The following is a 27290-nucleotide window of genomic DNA, read 5'->3' as shown; positions in this document are numbered from 1 at the left end:
AGAATTTGGAAATTTCCTAAGTTTTATTTTTAAATAAGTGATAAATATTTGACCACGAGACTAAATCTAAAAGTGGGATTTGGGAAGGTAGCTTATATAGTATTTAGAGTAGACTCTACCTTTAAGTAAGACAACAAGATTTGACTATCTGGTTAAATAATAAAGGTATTGGGGGTTTCCAAAGTGCATGGAATTTCCAAAATTTCATAATATAGTATTTATGGCCTAATTAAAAACCTCAAAGATCTATTCGAAAGCCTTATGGCATTCAAAAGCTTTGATGGGGTTGTTAACAACCCTAAAGCCAAATTTGGATGCCTTGCACACACTTCATGAGATTGTATGGTCGATTGACAATTCCAAGGATCATAGATCTTAGTCAAATGACACATGTGAAGGTTTTATAGTCAAATGCTCAAGTCCAAGGCCAACTCTATGGTCAAGGTTTCTACGCTAAGCCTTGTAGTCGTTCTGAAAGTCTTTTGGCTAAGTTAGTGGTGCCCAATGGTCTTATTATTAAGCCCGCCCGTGTAAGAAGCCCTTGGGTTGAATCAAAACGCCTAAGACCTTTTGGGACTTCTTGAGAGTCTAGGTGGCCAAATGTGGGACTTAATGATTGAACAAATATCAAGGAGTCCTTTTCCTTTTCAATAGGCCTTAGATGGCTGAGTGCAAAGTCAAAGGAAATACCTTATATAATGAATCATGTCTTAAGGCTTTAAGTAAAGGCCTTTTGTTCAATTAAAAAAAAAAGTAAGGCCTATTTAGTTGCTTCAATATATCAAAGGCCACTAAGCCTTATCAAGGATCATTATGGACAAATGACAAGGCCTAAGGCCTTTAAACTGCTTGTATTGAGGTAAGGCCCACATGGCCTTTTAATAAGGCCTCTTGACCATTAAATCTGAAAAAAAAAGGCCTCAAGACCTTGGTCAAGGTTGTCTCTCTTGTATGAGAAGGCGAGGCTTGTTCAATCAAAATAATAACTAAAAAACAAAGCATATGGGTCATTTGACTGAATGAAGACCTCTTGATCGCTTAGTTTATTTGTTAATGTCAATAGGCCTTAAAAGAAGGCCTTTGGTTGTTTTGGTTTAATAAGGCCTTTTGGGACTTATTTCAAGGCCTTCAATTGAGTGCTTTGAGTAAAGACTTTTAGGCCTATTCGATCAAAAGGTTCTTATTTAAGGCCTCTTAGTCATGGCCTATGGTTGAAGCATTGGTAAATAAGGCATTATGGCCTTAGTTCATGACCTTTTAGTCAAAGTGGTTGAATTAAGAAATGAGAACTTAAGCCTCGATTCAAGGTAAGGCCTTTCAACCATTAGAAATAACGAAGGTCTATAAGGTTGAAACAAAAGCTTTTGGTTGTGTGTTTAAAGCAAAGGCCCATAAGGAGGAGTCAATGGTAAAGGCCTAATGTATGGTAAAGACCTAATAGCTACGGCCTAATGGCCTTGCAACAACGGAGAGGCAAGATAGAGGATGGGGAGGGGAAAAGAACCACAACATCCATGATTCAAAAAAACATAAAAATAGAACAAAGAAAGACCATGGAAGTAGTACTTGCAAGTTTTGTAGGTGATATAGTTGAATCGGTTGACCTATTGAAGAAAATTCTCTCTTTGCCTCCCTTGTGCAAGTGGTGATCATCTTCTTTTTCTTCTTCACTAAAAGGTGAGAAGGATCGAAGCTTGCTTGGAAGAGCTATGGCAGGAGAGCAAGAGCAAGAAAGAGAGAGACCAAATGGGAACTCGAATAGTCACAATGTGTGACCGGGCCTTCCTTTATTCAAACTGTCACTAAAAGAATAAAGAATAAAGAATAAAGTGACGGTGACGGGTGCCCGCCACCTGCAGTGTGCAGTGGCAGGTATTGTCAGTGTAGTAATACACGGGCGGCAAGGCAGAGGCGCCTTTATCCCCAACAACCTCCCACTTAAAGGTGAATCTGCCCTAGTGAGGAGCGAAAAGAAAAATAAAATGCATTACAATGTACACATGTACAACATGATGAGGAAAAATGTCATCTCATCCAACGCCCACCATCAATCTCTTGAGGAAGGCAAAGCGCTCAGTAGTAAGGCTTTTCATCAGCAGATCCGTAGGATTTTCGTCAGTGGAGATCTTGACAAGGTCAACAGACGTCCTCCACAACCCCACATATGAAGTGATGCCTCACCTTAACGTGTTTCATCTTTGCATGGAAGACCGGATTCTTGGCTAGCTGAATAGGACTCATAGAATCCGAATGCACAGTAGGTATAGTATCAATCCCAAGGTCATGAACCAAACAACCCAACCGTATGGCCTCCTTGCAAGCCTCAATGGCTGCAACATACTCGACCTCAGTGGTAGAGAGAGCCGTACACTTTTGAACCCTGTACATCCAAGAGACAGCACCTCCAGCATAGGTGAATAGATAGCTAGAAGTGGACTTCCTACTATCTACATGTCCTACATAATCGGAGTCTGTGAGCCCCACAACTCTAGTATCTTGGCTGCCATAGCAAATACACATATCTGCTGTGCCTTTGAGGTATCTCATGATACCCTGCATGACATCCCAATGTTTCTTGGCAAGTGTAGCCATACAGCGTGCCACAACGCCAATTGCAAAGCCAATATCTGGATGAGTGGCTATCATGGCATACATCAAACTGCCCACGACTGATGCATAAGGGAACTTGACCATCTCGGCCCTCTGTTCATTTGTCTGCGGAAAATTGGCCTGTGAGACCTTCACATAAGAAGGTAATGGATAGCCAATAGGCTTTACGTCCTGCATGCAGAAATGCTCAAGGACTTTATGAATGTACTCCATCTCTATGAGAGGTAAAGTAATCCCTGATGCTTGTTGCGCAATGCGTATACCAAGAATGTGAGAGGCATGTCCCAAATCCTTCATCTCAAAGCTCTTCTTCAGCTGAGATGTAAGAGCATTCAACTCATCATAAGCTTTTCCTACTATTAGCATATCATCCACATAAAGTACCAAAATAAGCAATGAGCAATCACAGGCTTTCTTCGTGTAAAGACACAGATCCATAGTACTCCTGCTAGTAGCCCTGTGACAGCATAAAGGCATCAAACTTATGATACCACTCCCTAGGTGCTTGTTTCAAGACATAAATACTTTTCTTCAATTTTCACACTAGGTGCTCCTTGCCAGGTTCTACAAAGCCCTTAGGTTGCTCCCTGTATATCTCATCATGCAAATCCCCATACAAGAATGCAGTCTTGACATCCATCTAATACATGTCCAAGTCAAGCTATGCGACTAAGGCCAAAACCAAGTGTAGGGTGGTCATCTTGACCACATGAGAAAAAACTTCATCAAAGTCAACTCCATGCTCCTATTTAAAACCCTTAACAACAAGTCTTGCCTTATAAGTCGGCTTGGGATTTCCAAGGGTACTTTTCAGCTTGTACAACCATTTGCATGGCAAAGCCTTCTTGCCCTGAGGCAATGCAACCAAATCCCAAGTCATATTCTTATGCAAAGTCCATCTCAGACTGTGCACAGCCCTCTCCCAGGAGTGAATCTTACCCCTGTGCATAGCCTCATCATAGATGAGAGGCTTTCATGCATCTGTAACCAAGACATAATACATTGAGGGCTCAAATATATCAGGTAGACGTCTAGCTCTAGTAGACCGAGGATCTTCTACATGTCTAGCATCCTACCCTGGCCATGTGTACCAGCTGCAAGCTATCCTACTGGCTGTGCAAGAGCACGTGGCTCCTTTTGGAATATAACCTTGCATATCTCTACCACCTTCTCAAGTTGCCTATGCATATTGTCTTCATGGAAGACTACATCATGGTTGCGGATGAATTTCTACGCTTGCGGATCCCAAAGGCGGTAACCCATCTCGCCTGCATCTCCATAGCCAAGGAAAATACATTTGATACTATTAGGATCCAACTTAGTTCGCTTGTCCTTGGGCACATGGTAGAATGCCTCACATCCAAAGACACGTAGATGCGCATAAGATGGAGTCCATACCTCCTCTGCAACCTGGAAATCCAAACCACTCGAAGGTGATCTATTGATGACATGCACAGCTGTACTGACTGCCTCAACCCAAAAGCTCTGTGGTAGGCTTGCATGGCTAAGCATACTGCTTACATGCTCCTGGATGGTTCTATTCATCTGCTCAGCCACACTGGGGTGGGGTAGAGGGGGCAGTCAACTGATGCTTAATACCCCTCTTGTCACATTGCTGCTCAAAGGCACGTGACAAATATTCTCCCCCATTGTTAGTCCTAAGTCATTTCAGCCTATGCCCAGTCTGGTTCTCAACCAATGCAAGCCATCTCTGAAACATAGCCAAGACATCTGGCTTAAGCTTAATGGGGTAAGCTTAGAATTTATGCAAAAAATCGTCAATGAATGTCACAAAATACTTTGCACCATCCATAGACTGACAAGGCATGGACCCATAGACATCCGAATAGACCAATGCCAGGGGCTTCACTCATTCGTGTCCTACCAAACTTCTTATGGGCATTCCTAGTCTGTCTGCCATAAAGACAATGCTCACATGAATCAAAACATGCATCGTCAAGGGGCGGTAAGTACTACAAATCAAAAAGCATTTTCATTTTCTTCAAGGATATATGGCCTAAATGGGCATGCCAAAGAGATACATGTGGGATGGAATTGACTGACAAAACATGGTCACAGAGGACCCATCAACTATAAGAGGATAGAGGCTGCTAGCCTTGGCACCTCTAGCAAGCACAAGTTTGCCATGGGTGATCTTCCAAACAGAATCCCCAAATGAAACATGAAATCCAGCATCATCAAGCTGCCCTGCAGACATAAGACTGTGTGTAAGCACATGTACATGATGTACATCCTGTATCAAAAAAGTACTACCAATAGAGAATTGCAGCAAGTGACCTATCATCACCCAAGCGAATTGAACTAGAGACAGTGCGGTAGGAATGGAACCACTCACTGCATGGTGTAACATGAAATGAAGCACTAGAATCCAAAAGCCAGCATTGCGCATACATAGAGTGAACCTTGGTCAATGACATAGTATCACAAGAACTAGCTGCAAGTATGTACTCCCCATCGGAGTCATCAGTCTCTGCATGACATTTATCTCCTCGATTTTCACACTGGAATAGGCATAATGCTATGATCAAAGGAATTTTCCTGTACTTTGTCTTTCCCCTTCTCTTTGTGCTTCTCATTACGCAACTCATGACACTGTGGGCATATATGACCCTTCTTGCTTCAATGATGAAATGCCACATTAGCATTTCTCCCACGAGACTTGCTACGCGACTTACCATGGGACTTAGACCTAGACTTCTACAAGTCTCTGCCACGTCCATATCCACGATCATTCTTTCCATTACCATCTTTTCCTCTAACAATCAAAGCATGCGACACACGAGAGGCATCCAAGTTCTTACAGTTGATCTCTTCCTGCTGTGCAAAAGAGCACTCTCTACATCAAGCAAGTTCAAAATAGTAGCAAGAGCACATAAGGCAGTGTGGAATACATCCTATGACCCACTTAGAGTCTCAAGCAAAAATAATGAAGTAACCTCATCATTGAAGGTAATGCCCTGTGAATTCAAGTTCTTAAGAATAGCATGGAACTGGCTCAAATGAGCATACATTGTCATATTCTCCTTCTTGCGTAGGTCCATAAGCTGCTTTAGCTAATAAATCTGACTTGCTAGACTTTTCTTGTCATAGAGGTTCTTAATTTTATCGCAAAGTTTCCAAGCACTCTGTGCTTCCTCAACCACATTGTAATGCACCTGTTCAGTGAGAGACAAGATGAGGGTGGACTTGCATAACTCATCAAGCTCATCCCATTCGTCATCAGTCATAGTTTCAGGCTACTTGCCATGCATCCTTAGTGGCTTTATCTGTGATTTGTGCACCAATACCTACCAAACTTGGCTCTTTCAATAGGCATAATTCGTACCATCAAGCTTAGTGATGTTGAAGATAGCACTGTTAGTGGAAGAAGATGCCATAATGTAGTCCAAAATGGTGCAGATAGTTTAAAACTGCTTGCTGTTTTCTACTGTAAATAGCCAAAATACCACAAAAAACCCAAGGCAAATTGACCACAAACTGATAGCTAATGATGCTACCCACCAAGTACTATCAAAAGTACATAAAATCAGGATGATTCAGCATGAAAATTCCACGTCAGTCTATGCATAACTGCTTGCTCTAATAAATTACAGCCAGATTCAATGAGAGCAAACTGTAGGCAAAATGAATGCACCAAGTCAACCACTGTCAAAGCATAATCAACATCGAGCGGGCATAAATTAGTATGTGATAGTCATACGGACATCGAGTAACACCCAAGCATGTCAAATGAATCTGTTAGTAAGCCAACACACCCCCTGTGTAGTAATAGGGCAAATTGTACACAACACTGGCAAGACTTGACACAAATAGGTGTATGCTTAGAGAGTACAAAGCCTAAATTAGCCCAAGTACATGTATGCGGACCACAACATATCAACCATGCAGCATCTAAGTGAAGATCCCAGTCTCAAGTATCCAAATTTTGACAAAGGGCTGCCCTATTTTGGGCTGCCTGTGGACTACGTAACACAGTCAATAATTAAGTAAGTTCAGCCCCAAAAGCATCTCACATCACAGGTATACATTCCCCTAGCATTCGGGGCGCATTCGGGACCACAACCAGGCAACCAATATCAATGCCAAAGTGGTCTAGACATAAAATGCTAATGTACCACTATTGTGGGTTGCCTGTAAATTGTGTATAATAGTCCTAAACTGAGGTAAATAAATCCACATATCAATGCCAATGATAACCACCAATGTCGAGCATCAAGGGGGTATTTTCAAGAGCCAAATGAAGTGTTTGCAAGCTACAAATGAAGTGCCAAATCAAGGGGGTATTTTCAAGTGCCAAATGAAGTGTTTGCAAGCTACAAATGAGTGCCAAGGGAGGGTTGAAGTAAAAAACGAATTTTTTGCAGGTCTTCAAGTTGGCCCAAACTAATTTGGGACCCGTGGAAGGGCTGGGCAAGGTCAATGCAAGGTTGGGGGAGTAGTCAAGGACCCCCAAGAGCTCCTGCTTGAAGGGCAAAGTCACGGGTAGAGAGTAGGCATCACAAGAAGCAAGAGGACGTAGCTACCCTGCTTCACAAAACGTGTGGACTGAAGTAAAATAACAAAAGAGAGCTCCAATACCTCTGAAAGGAATGCTTTGAGGGTGCCCAAATGGGCCAGGTAGGTGCTCGGGAAGCCGAGGAGTGACGGGAGCTTGGGAGAGTTGGCTATGGCTGTTGGGAAGGAGACCCAATGAGTGTAGGTAATTGATAGGAAGTTGAAGGAGTCACGAACCAAGTTGGAATGCTTGAACAACCATGCTCTGATACTAGTTGAAAGGTGAGAAGGATCGAAGCTTGCTTGGAAGAGCTATGGTGGGAGAGCAAGAGCAAGAAAGAGAGAGAGACCAAATGGGAACTCCAACAGTCACAATGTGTGACCGGGCCTTCCTTTATTCAAATTGTCACTAAAAGAATAAAGAATAAAGTGACGGTGACATGCATCCGCCACCTGCAGTGTGCAGTGGCGGGTATTGTCAGTGTAGTAATACACGGGCGGCTAGGCAGAGGCGCCTTTACCCCCAACATTCACCCTACTTTTTTAACTCCATACACCCACTAGTTTTGCCAAGAGCACAAACATGACACCAAAAGTCAAAGCCAAAGCAAGAGCTAGAAATTCCACAACATGAAAAACTACGAACTCTCTTAACCCTCTACTTCTCAAGTTTCTTGTTTATTGAGTCTCTTGCTTGTTTTTTTTTCTTGTTACTAACAAATACCTAAAAGTCTTATTTCTTAATGATTTCTAATCCTTTGGACCTTAGTTTACATTCCTGTTTGCCATAGAACTTTAAAACACCTACAAACACAAAATCAAAATCAAAATCCAACATATGCCACGAGTTGATTGCCTCTCAACTCACTTGTCCTAAGCTTAATCCACATGATGTTTTGGAGTGCAAGCTCCTATTCCATAGGTCGTATAAAGAGTGTATGCCTTGGCTACTTGATTTTATCAATCTTAGGCAGCAATGGGACTAAAATGTCATCACTTTTACAAGATTCAATGTCAGACTTGATGGAATGTTTACTGTTTCAAGCACTTCAAGCAACGTGCATGTGGCTACCTCACATAACTATTGCGTGCTCTCAAAAAAGAAATAGCAGAATCATTGGTTTACCTCTTCGTTGTAGTCTATTTGCAAATGTTTGTTGATGGCTCTATGACTCAAGCAATACACCTTAAGAAAGCTCTAACTCCATAGTCTCGAACACCACACTTGCTTTGCAAAGAAGAATAAGAAGAAGAAGAAGTAAGAGCTTCACACACACACACACACACACACACACACACACACACACACACACACACACACACACACACACACACACACACACACACACACACACACACACACACACACACACACACACACACACACACACACACACACACACACACACACACACACACACACACACACACAAGAAAGGTGGAACCAAGAAGCAAGAAGAGATTTTCACAAGATTACACAACATAAGAATGAGCTTATCCTTTCATTTCTTAGCTTGTATACACGACCTTGATTTTTTGGGAACCCTCTTATCTCTTTGGTCTTCTCTCACTTTCTACACACTCTTTGGTCTAAATTAGTATTCTCTCACTTTCTACACACTCTTTAGTTTTACAAATCTTTTAAGACTTTTTTGAGCCAAATTTTATGCTCATACCTCACTTAAATCCTATTACAAATTGCATAGGCTTTGTTTTCAAATAATATTTTGTCAAAAATTACAAGTGCTTGAGACATTCTCATTTTCTCTTCTCTTTTTTCTAACATTTTGCATTTCTTCTCACATATCTCATCTTTACCTTTGCTGTCTCAAAAGGGTTCAAATGGATGAAATGGCCAAGGTTCCTTATGCATATGTAGTTGGTAGCTATATGTATGCTATGGTTGTTACATATATAAAAATTGGATATGTACTTAGAGTTATTAGTAGGTATATGGCAAACCCTTGCAAGAAGCATTGGGAGGCTATAAAGAGGATCACGAGATACTTGGATTCAACACTAGGCCTATGTGCATGTGCCTTGGAATGAAGGGTGCATCTGTGTTCTTGGATATGTAGATGCTGATTTTCTAGGGAGTGCAGACTCTAGGAGGTTTACTATAGGTTTTGCCTTCACTTTCATAGGTGGTGGAAGCTCTTGGGTCACTTGATTGCAGCCATGCATGACATTATCTACCATTGAGGTAGAGTATGTTGTAGGTGGTGCAATCTCTTGGGTCTCTTGATTGCAACCATGCACAACTATCATTGAGAGAGATTGTATTGTAGCCATTGAGGCCTACAAGGAAGCTATAAGGCTTACTTATCTAGTATGAGACTTGGGCATTATAAGAGAGGTGCCTACATTGCATTGTGATAGTTAGAATTCCATTTTAGTTGGCATGGAACAGTGTCTTCATGAAAACCAGAGCACATTAAGTTGAAATATCACTTTATCAAGGAGCTCCTATATTGAGCTTGTCAAAATCCACACAAATGATAACCCTATATATCTTCTCACAAAGAGTTTACCTTTTGAGCACTTTGTATACCATAAAGTATTGATGGTGGGAAATGGATAGTATCTTCACTTTCTTTCTATACTTCCATAAAGGTGCATTGGCCTTTAAGTGGGAGGTTGTTGGGGTAAAGGCCAATGTCTAATAGTTGGGTGGATACTTCTTAGAAGTATACACTAAACAATCATATATAAGTAAAGATAAAGAATAAAGGTACCCCTTTGTATCCTCGTAACTCTCTTGTGTTCCTCTTTGTTTGTTTGTTTGCTTGTTTGTTTCTCTCTCTCTCTCTCTCTCTCTCTCTCTCTCTCTCTCTCTCTCTCTCTCTCTCTCTCTCTCTCTCTCTCTCTCTCTACCAATCCTCTTACACTCCATAGCTTCCAACTCGCATCCTACAATTGCTTCCCTTTCAAATTTTTCCATCAATGACTATGCATTGAAGATCAAGGGTATTGTGGAAGCTCTTGGATCTATTAGTGTAGTAGTTGATCATGATGAAGTTGTGTGTGTATGTTTAGATAGACTTGGAGACGAGTGCAAGATGCTTAGGTCATCTATGAATACTAGGGATGATATCCATGACTTTGGAGATTTGATTTCTATGTTGATACTTTAGGAGAAGAACCTTGGCTTAGTTTCATTTTCTTCTTAAAGTAAGAGAAATTCTTGGCTTGGATTCCTTTTCTTCTTAAATTAAGAGTAAGTCTAAATAAGTGTTTTACTCTACTAACATAGGCAAATAGCATAACCAAGGCCAAGGCAGTGTTCATGGTCAAAGTTATGATACATAACAAAATAGGAAAGGAAAATCCTTAGGAAGGGTGACACAAAGATGGTAAGCTATATGCTTTAAGTGACAGCAAAATTTTGGTGATAGTGGACAATACTGACATTGTGGCATATCTAAGAACTTCTAAGAATTTCTTAAAAAAGAAAGCTAAATTTAGAAATGTGAAAAAGAAGCAATGTAATTATACTTCCAATAGCAAAAACAATGATGACATAAGTTAGTAGCTCTTTGCCATGTATCGTATTATGAATACTTGACTACTAATGGTTCATCTAAGAATCATGTATGTTATGTGAACCGAAGTGCCTCTAACCATATGAATTTTTAAGGAAAGTGGTTTAGAGAGATGTATAGTACAAAGTCTCCCGGCTATGTATGTATTAGCCTATTTTATCATAGCACAAACAAGAATACCAACCAATACAAAAATTTGACTTAACTATTCATAATTTAGCCATAGGTTTCTTGAATTGGGAAATCATAGAAAACAATAAATATTTTTTAGAAAAATGATACAATAACTAAAATCACATTGTAGACAATAGAAGAAAGGCATTGTCCTAAAAATATTGTAGTCTACATTCTTCTTGAATGAGAAAAAGATAGAAAATAACATTCAAATTTCAAGAAAATGGTACGGGATTTCAGGTTTGCGTTATGAATAACCAAGAGCAGTTGTTGTTGTAAATATTCTAATACACATGAGAACTCCAAAAGGCATGATCCATGACTTTTACATCAAGAAAATTGCATTTCTATTGAAGTCTATAGGTTGTTTTACATTAGACCATACATAAGCATAAAGACTAAGGTTCTAAAGTAATAATTTGAGCCCTAACACCTATCATAACGTGGTGGATAGTTGCATGGTAGCCATGACTTAAACCATTTCAAAGCAACATGCCATAGCTGGGAGCCCATAAAATATAATGATATCCATAGAATATAATAGATAATGAAGACATAGAACCATGACTGAATAAGTACATCACTACTCCAATTGCAAAGAGTAGTTGCATCAATCAAGAAATGTATTGATGATACTCCAACATCTGCATCATTAAAAACATATGGCATGTAGTGCACAATCTAGATCTTGAACAATAGATTGCATCACCAAAGAAATATGCAAGCTATCTAATAAAATTTGCAAAAGAAATCAATACAAAATTGCATTTGCATCTACATCAACTTCAATATGCATCATGTCACAAAGTATTGCTTAGTATCGATCCAAACTGATAGAATATCTATCTACTGAATTTCATGTCTATTTTGAGATTCTTGAAACTTTTGATCTTCAGGTTGCTCTAGTACTTAATATTTTTGAGGTTGATGTAACACCCTACCATCTCCTGCTTTCTATGATCTACAACATTTTTTGATATTGTTGCAAGAATTGAAGTTACCATTTTAAGAATTCATGTCACAAGAATTTAGATTTTGCAATCCATGCTGTAATTTTGACACTACAACAAATTTGAACACTTCTAAATTGCTTAAATTTATTGCAAACCTAAAAATTCTAGTAAACTTGAAAAATAATATTGCAAATAGAGGACTTGAGTACTCCAAATAGAGAAAATTGCAATATACTTCTAGTGCTATCATCAAACTCCTCAAGAATCACTAGTATCATACTCAATAATTGACCAACATGAACAATATCAACCATTCTTGCTATAGCACAAACTGCATATGTATCTACTTCAAGGAATTGCACAATTCCACTTGCTTCAATGCAATATTCCCAGGCAATAAAAGTTAGTTGGTTAGTTCAAAAGTTAGTTAGTCAATTAATAAGTTAGTAAGGTTACTAATTAAAGAAAAAAATTAACTAACATTAATAACTAACTATAAATAAATAAATAAATAAATAAAATCGAGAGTGGTAACTCGATATTTCTTATGAATTAAGAAAGACCGTAGCCACCCTTCATGGAAGTTATAACGTGAACAAGAGATACGAGCTATATTAATCACTAATGTTAATGCGCGCAATAAGGATGGTCTAAGAATATTAGACTTTTGGACAAGACTAGAATATTTTAGATATTTTAGAGATTATATTTAAATTTTTTAATAAAGAAAAGGAGATATGGAGAATTCTAGAACTAGATGTCATTTAAAAGAAAAAAAAAGTGGTGTTAGTTAGTTTGAAGATTTTATAAAAAGGCAAAAAAAGAAAAGTGACTGGCAAAATCGCGCACGCCGCGATCGCAGTCTACAGGCAATAGACAGCACTTCGAATAGAGAAAAGAAGAAGGAGTGAACTGAGAGCTTTCTAAGCAAGTGTCTTGGAGTTTTACCCCCCTTTCGGAGCCAATGGAACCATCAGATTTATGATCTGAGCATCAAAGCACTAATCTTTCCAAGATCCCCCTCCACAAAGAGCTCCTCCTCTCAGCCATAACCCTTCTTCTCCAATTCACTATAAATAAGAGGCATGGGGAGTACTTAGGGAGACATAAGGAGACCCCGAGAGGCTGCGAGAGAGAAGAAGAGAGAAAGAAGGATACTCCTTCAAGAGGCTGCGAGAAAAGAGAGAGAGAGAGAGAGAGAGAGAGAGAGAGAGAGAGAGAGAGAGAGAGAGAGAGAGAGAGAGAGAGAGAGAGAGAGAGAGAGAGAGAGAGAGAGAGAGAGAGTTAGCTCAAATCCCTTGTCTCGATCTTTAACTAAGCCATATTCTCTTAAGCTCTCTCATCTCAAATCTATTCCACCTTCCCTATCTCTCGAACCACTCGTGGACGATGGCTCCAAAGTGACGAAGTGGAAAAACCATGGAGACCAATGCAACCGGTCAAGAAACGGGTATTGCCAATGATACGGGAGTGCCTGAGGTTGCGGGAGTAACCACTACCAATGGAACATCGGGTGTGGCTAATGCAAGCGCAAGTAAAGACGAAGTTCCTAATGTCGTCATGCTGCCAAACTAGGTTATTCATTACTAGATTATTATTTTGCTATATAAGATAATTACATAAGATATTAGCTTTCATATTCTTCACTTACACAAATTGATAACTCATCTAGAAAATATATTAGTACAAGCATAAAACAATCAATCACTATGATTTGTAGCTAGAATAATTGAGATTCTAAGTCATAGAATCATGATAGAATTAATTGCTAAAGGTTATTGTATGTATGTCTTTATGCGCAGTTGATATAGTTATGGTCAAATGCGACAAGGTTAAGAGTTGATTAGTGATGGTTATAGAAAATGATTGTCTATTTAGGAATCCTATAGGTCATCTCATTGAGTTATTGACACAATATATTTCCTTAAGGGATTTTGCTTATGTTGGATAAGTGAACCCAAATGAAAAATTCTTGCCTTGCTTAACATTTTATAAGAGGTGTACTCAACACTTCTTTATGGGGAGGAGATTCCTAATTAGAATGTAAGGTTACCTTAGGATAAGGTCTACCTTGGCTATGTGAAGCTGTGAATTACATGTTGGGATGAATACCATTGCATCATTTGATATACATTTGAAAGGACTATTTGTGTTTGCTAGAATCTAGATTTTTGATTGAAATTATTGTCAAATAGAATAAAAGGAAGGATCGCGCTAGGCTACCCCCAAGCCAGCGGCGAGACCCTACTCCAAGGGGGTCATGATTATCGCTACGAGAGGCTTGGACCGGCTCTGTAGGCGAAAGGTCTGTCAGTAGGGATAGTCTCGGACAGTAGGAATTGTAGGTGCCAGAGGGGGCTCAGGCTGTAAATCCTGCATTGTTCCAAGAATCTGACGAGCCCCTTCATGACCCAGGATGGGATCCTGGAACCCTAAATACTAGTTATGAGGGTGGAATCTTGGTGGACAAAATATCCTTATGGAATTCTGTGTATCTTCCGCTGCGACGGAATGATGGAAATTGTAATAAACTTCCAATATAATAAAGAAGTTTGCTTTATTGTTTGAATTGTATGCATGTTCGTGAGATAAATTATGTGAAGGAATTTGTGATTTAATGGACTAATTAAGGAAGCTGGTTGTATATGTTTCAATAAATGTGTTGTAGGTAATTAAAAAACTAAAGATGACCCATCATCTGAGGAAAGCAGGTGGGCATAACCCCCGACGGGTCCTTCCAATGGTAGGGTGGTCCCGGTTAGCTGGGAGCTTTTCTAAATCGGAAATAGAAATAGGAAGAAGGTAAATTGACCAAGTAGTCATTAGGTAGAACCGACTTGCATTGTTTTAGGGGGACCAGAATGGGATTTTGCCTTATGGGTAAGAGGGTTGACGTACCACACTCCCCTTCGTCTCCCATTCTCTTTGAACCAAGTGCAATGGCAAGTTCGCTTCAGATCAAGTAATCCTCTAAAAAGTGGAACTTGAAATTACTGACGCTAGCTGGCTGCTAGGAGACCGATCCGATTTTAGGAACCCAAATCTTCAGGTCGATCCTAGTGGGTTCACGGCCAGAACTCTCCCGTTGCGAAGTAGACTCGGTAGGGCCTAAGTGACAAACCCCGTGATGTTCCAAGGGAGCACCGGGCGGTATCATCTACGGGAAAACCTACTGATGGACTACTAAAAGGTGTGCCGTGGATTGAGACTAGCGGACACCTCAAAGTTGGTATCAGAGCCGCATGTTAGTATAGATCACGACGTAAGCTTAAGATAAAATATTTTTTTTTCTAAGCATAGCCTAAGACATGTTTTCTTCACTTTATTAATGTATGTTTTTGAATTATGACAGAGTAACGAATCTTGGAAGCGATTCTTGATCTTTCAAGTAATGTTTATGTCAGCTATGTATTCATCCAGTTTTGCCTGGAGAATTCAGATGATGCGGGCACTAGATCAATTGTACAACCCCTTGCCTCTATATGCAAGCCATCTAGCTTATCTTCAAAATAATCTGAAAAGGGTAAAATGGATGGAAGATCTTAAAGTTGTTAAGATCTATCTATTTCATGAGGCCAGTGTAAGCTGAACCCTGTATACTAGAGGTAAAAAGATCAAACTAAACCAATATATCTATGGGGAAGTTACGAAGATCCTTCCAGCTGACAGAATAAAAGTCATAGGTCGCTCTAGCCGCTGCAACTACAAAAAAGACGGATTTCCTGAACTCCCTAAAAAATATAGATTCCTAGATATTTACTCTTCGAATCCAAGTTACTTCATAAAGGATGTATCAAAGTGTCATACTTAGATTATAGTAGGGAATCTTTTCCTGAGAGAAAATAAGATGAGCTTGCGAGCCATCTGAATAATGTATTTCCTTCCATCTGATTACCTTGTACATCCGTTGTAATAAAAGATTGATTGATACTTTATCAATCAGAGAAATAATGCAACCTTATTTTTTTTCTTGAAACCTCTGAAATTGCAATTTAACTTTAGCATGGGAAGAGAGTTTATTTGAGAGTTGTTTCAATAAACTAAGCGAGAGATAATTTGAGTACTGAACTCTATTATTGACGCTATATAGATTTGTAAAATTTAACTTATGAATTGCTGAAAATTTCCCAAAATCTCGCACCCATAATAATTCCCAACGAAGCTCAAGAGAAAAGGAATCTTTTGAAGCAAGTCAAACCTCCAGAGTTTGATGGGAAAGGCAAAAATGTGGAAGCTGATGCAGAGATTTGGATCAAAACTATGGAAGATTATTTTACTGCTGCTAGAACTATCCCAGCCAACCAAGCCATGATAGCTAAGCTAAAATTAATTGGCGAAGCTCGACTTTGGTGGAAGCAATGGTGCCGAGATCAAGGTGTCCCTAAAAATACCATTACTTGGGATTTGTTGAAAGAAGCTGTAAGAGGAAGGTATTTACCTCCAGCTTATCGCACCCAAAAGATGAACGAGTTCTTCAATTTGAAGCAAATGGGACTGACCTTGGAAGCATACTACTCCAAGTTTGTTTCTCTTCTTAAATATGCACCCCCCATGGATACTATTCAACAAGTGTCCAAGTTTTGCAATGGGCTAAATTATCATCTGAACACTCGTTTAGAATCAATGCGCCCCATAGACCTCCAAGATGCTTTGATTTGAGCTGCTCCTATTGTGCGGGAAGTACAATCAAAGCCTAACAACAATAAGTTCTGGAGCTACAATAACTAGAACAAAGGAGGATTCAAAGGTCAAGCAAAAAGAACCCAAGGACAAAAGAAGAAGGCAAAATCCAACGCAGTTGGAAATTTTGTTCCTACCCAGGGAAACAAGGATGGTCTTAGGTGCTTCCACTGTAATGAGACAGGACATTTCAGGAGAGATTGTCCAAAGCTTGGTAGGAACCATCACCAAGGCCAATTTTGAGGACAAGGCAGAGCTGCCAAAGGTCGTGGTCATGTAGCTATGGCAAGAGGAAGAACGTCAAATATTACCCTAAAAGAGACTAATAAGGAGGAAGACCCCACTATGGAAGAAGATATTGAAAGAACAACTGTTCATGCTGCATTCCATAGGAAAGGACCAAATCGTCAATATTCGGTAATACAGATACCGGCTAGTCACCAAGGTAAATCATTTAAAGTTTTGATTGACTATGGAAGTACACACTCATTTATTTCACCGAAGTGTGCTAAGAAGATAGGTATAGATACGGTAAATGCATCAAAGCTGCTTGTGGAATTAGCAAATGGAAAGGAAGTACTTTCTACATAGCAAACTGCCAAGGTAGAGTTTAACCTAGGAGAAAACCTTTCAAGTATGAGGTTTAGAGTAATGAACTTAGGAGCCTATGAATGTTTACTAGGAATGGATTGGCTGATTCTCAATTATGCTCATATCTATTGTGGATTCACATTTCAGGATTTGAATGGTGAAATAGCAACTACACAAGGTGAAACAGGGAAACCTAAAGTTCAATTAGCAAAAGCTTCTCGAATTGTGAAAGGCTTGAAGAAAGGATTACCTGTTTACTTGATCAAGCTTAACAAGATAAATCAAGATGGTCATGCAGAAGAAGAACCATCCTGGTTAAAAGAGTATGCCGACATATTTCCTAAAGAGCTAACTGAGTTACCTCCGAAAAGAGAAGTTGATCATGAGATCAAACTTGTTCCAGGAGCCGCTCCAGTGGCAAAAAGACCTTACAAAATGTCTATTCCTGAAGCCATCGAACTAAAAGAGCAACTTAAGCAACTGCTAGAACAAGGGTATATCCGGCCAAGTAGTTCACCATGGGGAGCCCCAGTATTATTCCAAAAAAAGAAAGATGGAACTCTCTGTCTAACAGGATGGTATAGGGTATTCATCAGAAACTATGCTCAAATTGCAGCACCTCTTACAAATTTACTTAAGAAGCAAGTTGCCATTAATTGACGTCAATCGAACAGCCTAGCTTTGACCAAGTAAAGCATAGTTTGGTAACTGCTCCTATCTTAAGGATACTTGAATTAAGCAAGGAATTTGAAGTTGTCTCACAGATACCAGCTCTCTTGCATTGGGATGTGTACTAATTCAGGAAGGACATCCTATAGCTTACTCTTCAAGAAAATTGAAAACCCATGAGCAGAAATATGCTAATCACGACCTGGAGTTATTAGATGTGATTCATGTTCTCAAATTATGGAGACATTACTTGCTTGGAAATAAGTTTTCCTTAGTCACAAATCATAAAAGTCTTAAGTGGATTTTTACTCAGCCTGATCTTAATATGAGGCAACGACGTTGGATCGAGGTTCTACAGGAATATGACTTTGAAATTAAGTTCAGACCCGGTAAAGAAAATATAGTAGCAGATGCCCTTAGCCATAAAGCCTTCCTAAATGCTCTTATCACTGAAGAACCATCTAGGTCAGAAACTCCGGCTACAATGGTATCAATGCCAACTAATCCTATCATTGAGTTGACCAAGGATGAAGCAAATAAGGACCCAGACTATCAACAATTGTTTTGGGAAGTTCAGAATAAGGAACAAGATCCCAAACTCAAGACTAAGTATCAGGAATTCTCTATAGATGAAGACGAAGGACATGTTTATTTCAGAATGAGACTATGCATTCCTTCAAATCAGACTCTCAAGAGAAGGATACTTTGGGAAGCACATGATTCTCCTTTTTCAAGACACCCAGGATATGCAAAAACTCTTAATGTTTTCAGGAAAAGTTATTACTGGTAAAAATTCAAGGGTGATGTACTTAAATATGTCACGGAATGTCTAAATTTCCAAATACTAAAATCTGAACGTGTCAAGTTACTAGGAAAACTCCAGCCACTTGACATTCCCCAGATGAAATGGGAATTTATTAGCATGGACTTTGTAGTTGGGTTACCTTCTGTACAAGGAGGATATAACTCAATAATGGTGATAGTAGACATGCTAACAAAGGTCGCTCATCTTCTCCCAACAAAAACCAATTACAAAGCTTCATATATTGCTAGAATTTTTGTAGAAGAGATTTTTAGGTTACATGGGTTACCTAAAAGGATCATCAGTGATCGTGATTCTCTTTTCACATCACACTTTTGGAAGAGTTTATTTGAAGCCATTGAAACCCAACTTTGTTTCAGTACTGCTTATCATCCACAAACTGATGGGCAGACAAAACGAGTTAATCAAGTAATTGAGGATATTCTACGTGCATATTGCAGCAAGGAACCTAAAAGGTGGATTCAATATCTATCCTCAGTGGAATTTTCCTATAATGCCTCCTATCATCGAAGTATTCAGATGACTCCATTTCAGGCACTATATGGTCAAGATTGTCCTATGCCACTTAATTTTTTCGATCCTACTCTAAGGGTAGAAGCCTCGAGGAAAATGTTAGAAGAAATGGATGATCAAATCAAGATCATTAGACAGGATATTCAAGCTGCCAAGGATCGACAAAAGGCATATGCTGATCTAAAAAGGAAGAACGAATCTTCAAAGAGGGAGACATGGTCTTCATCCATGTCCATCCAAAGAAGAGTTCTCTGTCTTTAGGAGAATTTAAGAAGCTAAGTCCAAGATATTGTGGACCCTATAAGATTTGCAAGTGCTTAGGACCAAGCGCTTACAAGATACAACTCCCTGACAAGATAAAAATCCACAATGTATTTCATGTTATCTTATTGGAAGCATACATAGCTAACCCTAACCATATCCTTGATGATGAACAAGTTGTAATACCTAGCCAAGGAGTCCTTGAGCTACAACCTGATAGAGTAATTGATGTAAGGGAGAGAAAATTAAGGAGTAGAACCCTTAGAGAATACCTTGTCCAATGGAAGGATTATCCTGAAGAATATGCTTCATGGATAGATGAGGATGCTCTTCATCAACAATACCCACAGTTTCTCTCGAGATGAGGACATCTCCATTTCTCTAAGGGGAGAAGGATGTAATATTCCCAAGCAATAAAAGTTAGTTGGTTAGTTCAAAAGTTAGTTAGTCAATTAATAAGTTAGTAAGGTTACTAACTAAAGAAAAAAATTAACTAACATTAATAACTAACTAACTAACTATAAATAAATAAATAAAATCAAGAGTCGTAACTCGATATTTCTTATGAATTAAGAAAGACCGTAGCCACCCTTCATGTAAGTTATAAGGTGAACAAGAGATACGAGCTATATTAATCACTAATGTTAATGTGCGTAATAAGGATGGTCTGAGAATATTAAACTTTTGGACAAGACTAGAATATTTTAGATATTTTAGAGATTATCTTTAAATTTTTTAATAAAGAAAAGGAGATATGGAGAATTCTAGAACTAGATGTCATTTAAAAGAAAAAAACAAGTGATGTGTTAGTCAGTTTGAAGATTTTATTAAAAGGAAAATAAAGAAAAGTGACTGGCGAAATCGTGCACGCTACGATCGCAGTCAACAGGCAGTAGATAGCACTTCGAACAGAGAAAAGAAGAAGGAGTGAACTGAGAGATTTCTAATCAAGTATCTTGGGATTTTACCCCCCTTTCGGAGCCAATGGAACCATCAGATTTATGATATGAGCATCAGATCACTGATCTTTCCAAGATCCCCCTCCACAAAGAGCTCCTCCTCTCAGCCACAACCCTTCTTCTTCAATTCACTATAAATAAGAGGCATGGTGAGCACTTAGGGAGACATAAAGAGACCCCGAGAGGCTGCGAGAGAGAAGAAGAGAGAAAGAAGGATACTCTTATAGAGAGAGAGAGAGAGAGAGAGAGAGAGAGAGAGAGAGAGAGAGAGAGAGAGAGAGAGAACTCAAATCCCTTATCTCGATCTTTAACTAAGCCATATTCTCTTACGCTCTCTCATCTCAAATCTATTCCACCTTCCTTATCTCTCGAACCACTCGTGGACGATGGCTCCAAAGCGACGAAGTGGAAAAACCATGGAGACCAATGCAACTGGTCAAACAACGGGTATTGCCAATGATACGGGAGTGCTTGAGGTTGCGGGAGTTGCCACTACCAATGGAAAATCGGGTGTGTCTAATGCAAGTGCGAGTAAAGACGAAGTTCCTAATGTCGTCATATTGCCAAATCGGGTTATTCATTACTAGATTACTATTTTGCTATATAAGATAATTACATAAGATATTAGCTTTCATATTCTTCACTTACACAAATTGATAACTCATCTAGAAAATATATTAGTACAAGCATAAAACAATTAATCACTATGATTTGTAGCTAGAATAATTGAGTTTCTAAGTCATAGAATCAGGATAGAATTAATTGCTAAAGGTTATTGTACATATGTCTTGCGGGATACAATTGGGGTTGATATGCATGAAAGTGTGGCTATGTAGAAAATAAGTACCTCTCTTGCTTCCAAAATCTCAAATATATGCTTCTTTTCTTTAGCAAAAATGTCAAAACATAAACAATTCTCACACCCTCTTGAATTGTAGAGGCTATCAAGTCACTCAAACCTATCAGAATGCTCCAAAGCTATCCTTGCACTCCCCTTCTCCCCCTAGACTCAACTCTCTCTCTTCTTCTTGTGTACTTATATCTTCCTCAAATGTTTGAAGATCACTCAAATCCAATTGAAGTTCCTTGTCATCCTCACAACACTTGATCCATTCTGGATCTCTTCTTGCTCACTCAAATTTCTATCCTTTTCCTTTTCAATCTGTGTTTCTTTTTTCCCATTGTTAGATGAGAGACATCACATTTTGAGCTAAAGTTTCTCTTTGTATCATTCTTATTCTCCTTATCTGAGCTTGTAGTGTTTTCTTCATCATCTTTGTATCATTCTTACCCTCCTTATCTGAGCTTGTAGTGTCTTCTTCTTCTTCATCTTTGGTGTTATCCTCATCCTCTAGTTCCCTTCTAAAAGATATACCAAACTTGTTAGGTATGCCACAATGATCATAAAGAGTGATAGTACCTCTAGTCAAATCTTACATAGCTAGAATAAATGAAAACACTCCTATTCTAGCCAGCATAGCATGATAGTTGATCTTTATTGGTACTCCTAAAACTTGGATATTTAGATCCTTGATGATTCCTAAACACTTAAACTCTTGCATGGTTAGCAAATCTAATCCAAATATTGGATCCTTCAAACATGCTAATGCCAAAGTTCGCAACATAAATTTGGATAATGACATAGAAATGTGCACCATCAATATATACCTCTCTTTCTTATGCTTTTTGATTCACAAGTTTCTTCCATTGACCTCTCATCTTTGGGCAAAGTTCATTAACTGAGAAAAAGTATATTTGCTTTTCTACCCCATCATGTCTCTCCTTAGGTCATAATCTTTCTCATTTTCTGAAAAGTAATTATCATTAGCATGATAATGCTTTCTTGGGGCTCTAGTTCTAGGCTCATATTTCTTCTCATTATGTTTTGCTTTTCCTTTCCTTCTCTCTTCAACTTTTCTATCTTAGGTACATCCTTAGTCTTGGGATCCTCTCTCTCAACATTCCTCCTCCTCTTGATTATGCACATAACATTAATAGTCTTGTCTTTAAAAGAGAGGAAGAGCTATCCACCATCAATTTCATACATTGCACTCTCTTAAGATGAACAAGAAAGGAACAATGACATCATGAAAGTCTTGGTGCATTTGTGCTCGTACTAGTTAGGAAGTTTGACAAAATTTAAAAATATGCAACCACAAGCTTGAAATCCCAAAAGACCTAAATAACTAGCATAATGTACACAAAGACTAAACTAGGAAAATTTACACATAAAAAATATTCCTATACATACATAGTTGTGACAACAGATCATTATCAAAACATGCATAAGAGAAAATAAGTATGTATAAGAGAAAACAATGATTAACAACTATAATATATCAACATAATAAACATGAGTGTGGCACCCAATCAAGTGACTTGATCAAGTGATAAGACCTGATAAGAAAATTGTTTTCATGAGTTTTCAAAAATTTGTTACGTGCTTTGTATTTGAAGCTTAATTGCATGTAGATTTGGCCTTTCATTTAGCACCTTCTACATAATATGCAACAACCCTTTGGTTGAATAATTGTCATTAGGACTTGGGAGATCCCTTGATAATCATTTGGTCCTTGTTTTTATTTTTTGGTTCACATTCATTATGACATCTTATGGACATCCTAGATTCATGATGATGCATTATCATCATAGTTCTAGTGTAGCTCCACTGCTGCATGAAAATTGAAGATATTGCAATTCTTATCAGCCTTTTGAAAATATATTTTAAAATTATCTCCCAAAGCTTTGACTTTTGGTTGGCTTTTAGGTCCGATGTGTCCTTTTGGGCCTTGGCCAAAAAATCACACCTCTCTCGTCACCCCTCCTCGAGGTTGTGTAATGCTTGAGAAGAAACCCAATCCTCACCCTATTGCCCATAGAACATGCTCCTTTCTAACCCTCATGCACCTATACAAAACCATGATTTTCCATTATTAGAGTATGTTTTGAAGCACATCATGCCCTTATAAATCATATAGCTTAATGGATCTTCCTGCATATTCTAACTCATAAAATGCTCACATCAAGAGAGTTGTATTGAAACTTATTGTATTTTCTTGTGCTTGATACTCCATGCAAATGGGTACACATAAGGTTCATTGATTATGTTATTTCCTTTAGCATTGAGAACTCATCTCTTAATGGAAAGGCATTAGCATAAAAAAGGGAACTTTTAGTCACATCTATATAGAGAAAAGGTCAAAAGAGAGTCTTTCAAGTATACAAGAATATGGTATTCTTGTCCTCTACTTTGGTGAGATAGGAGAGCCCATTTCATGGTTCTCCCCTCCTTTTTAGCTAAGATATCTAAAGTCTAACAAGTTTTCTAGTCCCAAAGATTCTATTAAGACTAACAAAAGTTGACAAAAGGTATGATAAATATAGAATGAAGTTGATATTGATTATTTTGAAAATTAGGATTTTTCAAAATTCTTTTGGTATCCATAGTATTAAAATTTGTCTTTTTTATGTTCTCTTTGAGTTTTCTTGATATTTCTCTTTGAGTTTCTTTCTCTGCACTTTAAACTTAGCATGTTTACATGGCTAAGGATATGTAATTGTCTCCAAATGAACATTCTCTACAAACACATTGTAAGTTTTGAGTTGAATAATGTATGTAAATACGAACTTGTCTCCAAATGAATGCATTTCTCTACAAAGACACTGTAAGTTTTGAGTCAAATAATGTGTGCAAATATATATTTTTTGTTTCATTAAAGAGAGTAAAATATAGAGGATTATTTGCAACAAAAATATTTCCATCACTAAATTTTATTCTGTAGCTTGTGGAGAGCAAGAGTTATACTTTCCATACCATTCATAAAGAGTTTGTAGAGATTATCTATACTAACTAGACAATGGGTTTTTAAAGTGAAGGTAGGATTTTTGTATATTATGCAAACTTTGTTTCCTTAAGAGCATGTATATATGTCTCATATATGTACATACAAAAGATTTTCCAATAGCAAGCCTTTCATATCTGAATTGGAAGATTCTTGATAAAGGAATGACATAGAGCCTTATACCCAAAATTTTCTAGGACGTTCAAAAGGCCATGATTCCTAGAAGGATCTCTAGAAGAATATGCTTATCATGGTTTGTACCCTTATAGAGCCTTTGTGACTTACTTCAAAACAACTAAATTACAAAGGATAAATGTTTCATAGCTAAGTAGAAATTCGTTTGAAGATGTTTTGGACAACATTCTAGAATTATTTTAAAAATTTAAGGATTATGAGCATAAGGGTTACTTTATAAGGTGCAATGCATGCCATGAGTCCTTGGCTTTATTTTACAATATCTCTTGACAATCTCTTCCTATGGTCTTTAATTAGAGGATGCACAAACTTAGATTGGATACTTGGGTTTCCTTATATTCGAAAGAAGTAAAGGAGAGATTAATGTTACTTCCCACTGAAGTTCAAAGGAGAGATTAATGTTACTTCCCACTGAAGTTCAAAGGATGTAAGAGACATCTTGGAGTTTCTTCACAACATAACTCCTAGATATAAATTCAAGGTCAATGATACTACAATTGAAAAAAGAGCTTAATGCTCTTTCTCTTGCTTCTACTATTGTAAGCTTTAAACCATGCATACATATGTGAGTAGTTGAAAATTTGTTCTTGCTCACTGTTAGCATTGCTACCAAAAACATTGTTCAATATACACTCATGAGCAAAGTATTTGATTTATATGTCTAGTAAGATTTCATTGAATCATATGAGATTCTAATATAGATTAGATGCTTTTAATCTTTGGATTAAAGATACCATTTTAAGGAAAAGAGGTTAATATATTTGTGTAGTGAACTAAAAGTCCTTGGAGCTCTAAATAAAATGCAACCCTTGGATACCAAGTTCAAAGGTCAATGATGAAGAAGTTAGAAGATGAGTTGGATTAGCTATTGTAAAGTGTAAACATTTGTAAAAAAACTCACACTTTAATACGATTTTATGAAAAAATATTTTATGTATATAATCAAAATAATTTCATTACATCAAAAGTTATAAATTACAATATAAATGTACAAGGCGATAATAGATATATGATTTTAGAAAAAAGTATCTCATTTATATAGTGGAAAGAATTTCATTATATCATAAGTTAAAAAATTGCAGCACATATGTATAGCGAGTTAATAAGACTACTTAGCTTCTTTTTACTTTTTCATTTCTCCTCCCTTTGAGGTTTTCCCCTTGTCAAGCACTATAGCTTCTTCATAAATTTCATCAAAGATCATAAGTTTCCTTGTGGTAGTAGTGGTTTCTCTTGTTGTTGGAAGAATTTTATTTTCCAGAGCGTCCTCTTTTCTTTAGGCATTCCTTTCTTTTTGGAGGTTGTGGTAATTTTTCTTGGTGGTTGACTTACCCTCCGCCTTACCATTTCTTGTTGCCTCTACTTGACCCTTGGTAATTTTAGGTGGACGAAGGGAGTTGGGGTCACTGATGTAGTCATTAGATCCAAAACCAACTCAATACATCTCTCCCTTATCCACCACATATATAACTCATAGTAATCTTGACAATATAGCAAAACATACAATAATTCAATCAAATAATCAAGCATTATAAAAGATCCAACAAAAGATAAGAAGGCTTATATTCACTCCATCTATGTTCAATAAATTTGAATCTACTGTCTTGTAAATATTTGAAATCACTCTCCATCAACACTTATGTGTCACTTTGTAGTGCAACCTCTTGAAGGAGAAACTTAAAGGTTTCTCAAGTTTAGTAATGTCTTTATAGATAATGTCTAAGTAGGTAGTAGCAAATCTATCAATATTACAAATGAAAAACCTATCAATGAAAATAGTAAAGAGCCAATCTATAAGAAAAAGAAAACAAGGAACTTGGCTCCGAATTCTAGGAAGAGAATTCATAAACATAATCTCTCTTGTAAGAATATCAATGTAGATCAAGCTTCATTGCCCTCTTCAAAGGAAAAAATTAGTCTATAAATTTAGATATAAAATCATTAGTGTGTATAAAAAAATATGAAAAAATACCATCAAAGAAAAACTCAAGCAATACAAACCTTTCAACATATTAAGGCAGAAAGATATGGTAGTGTATGATGCTATCAAAAGAATTGAAAAATCTTACAAATTTGAACCAAATTTTGAAAATAACTCCATTAACGATGGAAGTAGATTAAGAAAAAATATACTCTCATTGCATAGAGAGGCAATGTACACAAAATAAAGAAAGTATATTAAGAGAACAAGTTAAGACAAGATACTAATTCTTGAATAGCTCATACAAAGCTAAGAGACATAAAAGGCTATACCTGATGCAATAGTATACTACATAATCAAATAGTTGGATATCTTTTTTGGAAACATGCTCTTATCCCTCTCTTATCATTAGGAGATATGTCAAGATGGTCATCGTTTTCAAGAACATGAGACATATTTACAAGAGTTTAGCTAAACACTTTGCCCATCCTCTCTTACTTTACTAGGCCAAGTGCCTCAATCCACCTCTTGTAAATTTGATCCTTAGTTTCAATTATTTCTCTCATATTCTCCTCCTTAATAAATCAACTATATTCCCTGTTGGGTGTAACTGGTGAGTCATATCCTCAACCTTTGGTTCTTTCTATTTCCTAGACAATTTGGGGGATTGTGTAGGATCTGTAGGACTCGAAGTTAGTATTGGACAAGGGCTTCAAGCATTTGTCAAACCTGTACATAAGTTTGCTGACTCTATTGAAGTCCTTGTTCATTAATGTGATCATTAGTGCATCGATAATAGTGTAAGCATCATTCACGAAATCAATAATGAAATCATTGGTTGCCTCTTGTGAGTAAAGAGTAGATGAGAGTTGCCATTTCATATGCATGTAGCCCATCAATTGTGGAAACCCTAGATAATCTATCCGAAATAATATCCTTAACAATCTACGATAAATGCTACATTGGAAATAACGTGATTGGTTATCTTCTAAGCTTTATCGTGAGTATCATGCTTTTATGAAGTGGACTTGTGGATATAAAT

The sequence above is a fragment of the Lygodium microphyllum genome, chromosome 22 (genome assembly GCF_053477565.2).
Source record: "Lygodium microphyllum isolate KBCC chromosome 22, Lygodium_microphyllum_v1.1.10, whole genome shotgun sequence".
Classification (NCBI taxonomy): domain Eukaryota; kingdom Viridiplantae; phylum Streptophyta; class Polypodiopsida; order Schizaeales; family Lygodiaceae; genus Lygodium; species Lygodium microphyllum.
Note: the sequence above shows the minus strand (reverse complement) of the source record.